The 1894-nt window shown below is 48.3% G+C and overlaps 1 non-coding gene across 1 annotated transcript; it reads left to right on the top strand.

Moving 5' to 3' along the window:
• The first annotated feature begins 580 nt into the window (after positions 1-580).
• Positions 581-653, top strand: Trnaa-agc (transfer RNA alanine (anticodon AGC)). The gene has a single exon. It is a non-coding gene; the product is annotated as a tRNA-Ala (tRNA).
• The last annotated feature ends 1241 nt before the right edge of the window (positions 654-1894 follow it).

Below are 1894 nucleotides of genomic sequence, written 5' to 3'. Positions count from 1 at the left end.
CAGCTACGAATTCGACTGGCTTTCATATGCAAAGAATTTACCAGCTAACAAGTTTTTTAAATAAACGTTGGCACCCCACAACAAGTGCACTTACAACAAGTAAACAGCCACTGTGCACGAATCCTCTGTTTATAGCTTATCCTTAATGTTGTATTATTTTAATAGAATTTTTTTAAAGTATATTTCGAATTCCACATTGTCCGACGGTAATTTATACCTTTACGTATTTTACTGAACGCCAACTGTGATATAATTATTTGCTTTCTTTTTGTATATGTAATGGGTAATTGGCAGAATTTTTATCAAAATGACTCCTCAAGCAATATTAAGGTGGAAAGACGACTATCGCTTCAACATTACTGCAACCCCCCCCCCCCCCCCCCCCCACTGGAGGCTAGTCTGCCTAAATGTCTCTTATAAATTTTTAAACAATGTCATTTGGCATCATGAAATAAAACACCGAAGTGTGGGTGGTATAATACAGTTTAAGTAATGCCGAGTTACACTTGTAAAAGCTGAGATCTGGGGCAAGCCTGCATTATCACGCAAGACTGTGGACGTTTTCCTTCCGGTGCCGGTCGGGGGTGTAGCTCAGATGGTAGAGCGCTCGCTTAGCATGCGAGAGGTACGGGGATCGATACCCCGCACCTCCACAACTGCTTTTTTTTTTTACAGCGCTAATTTGATCTCAATAACAGTAAATGTAGTCTGTGCAGGTCGATCGAACAGTTCTGGAAACCCATCGCGTTTACATGGTTTGTCAAACGGTCATTTGGTTGCCCAACAAAATTCAAGCGACGAGGTTGCATGGTGAGAATGAATGTTAATGGCTACGCAAATTGGCTAATGAATAAATGGTCGTATGTAGGGGCGAGCGCATAGTAGAAGTGGTGATGAAGTCACTTGGTAGTTATGGGTGCTTACGAATATTTCTTGCAGTATATCGGGGGGTCAACTGATAGGAAAAATATATTATGATGAGCGCGTGGACTGTTGTTCGAACGCAAGCCAGACATTGAGGATGGATGGATGGAATAAACTTTATTTAAGACGAGCTTTAGGTGCTGATGTTAGGGGCACCTGCCCTGTGGGGGGTCTTCTTTAGTCCGGAAAACCCAGGTCCTCGCTGGCTGCTCTTGCTCTTCGTACCAGGTCTCGCTGGTCGGAGAGGTCTGAGCTGGTCAGCCGGGCCGCCCACTGCTCGTAGGTGGGGTTGGGGTTTGGGGGGAGGCTAGGGGTTTGTGAGCACTCCCATACCATATGGTATAGTGTGCTGGGCTGGGTGCAGAATTTGCAGGTTCCGGGATATAGGGTGGGGTGGATTGCGTGTAGAATGGTGCCATGCGGGTATGAGTTTGTTTGTAATTGGCGCAGAGTGGTGGCTTCGGTGCGGGTCAGTTCGGGGTGAGGTGCAGGGAAACTTCTGCGCTCGTGGCGGTGGTGAGCCAAGATGTCAGTGTAGTTTAACAGCGGCTCAGGCCTTGGAGCGTTGCCCTCTTGAGAAATGGCCCGGAGTGTGTGTGCGCGGGCCGCGGCGTGCGCCGCTTCATTTCCCTCGAGGGACTCGTGTCCGGGGGTCCAGACAAGTTGGATTTGCGGTAGCTTCTTCGCAGAGCGTAGGATGTTGAGCGCAGAGGGACATATTCGGCCAATAGTGTAGTTTCTGCATGCTGCTTGGGAATCTGTAATTATCGTGAGGAATTCCTCTTCATCCTGGTGGGGGGCAGTAGTTGCGGCCAATGCGATGGCTAGTTCTTCAGCAGTTTCTGTGCTTGTAGTGCAAATCGTTGCTGCTGTTAGTTCTGTTCCATGGGAGTCAATTACACTGATTGCGTGAGCGGGTTTGTGTGGGTACGGGGAGGCGTCGCTATACCGGGTGTCAGGTTGCCCAGCA

The sequence above is a fragment of the Haemaphysalis longicornis genome, unplaced genomic scaffold, assembly GCF_048455015.1.
Source record: "Haemaphysalis longicornis isolate Haplotype H1 unplaced genomic scaffold, Haemaphysalis longicornis Haplotype H1 scaffold_7, whole genome shotgun sequence".
Lineage (NCBI taxonomy): Eukaryota > Metazoa > Arthropoda > Arachnida > Ixodida > Ixodidae > Haemaphysalis > Haemaphysalis longicornis.
This window is presented reverse-complemented; position numbering and strand designations above follow the sequence as displayed.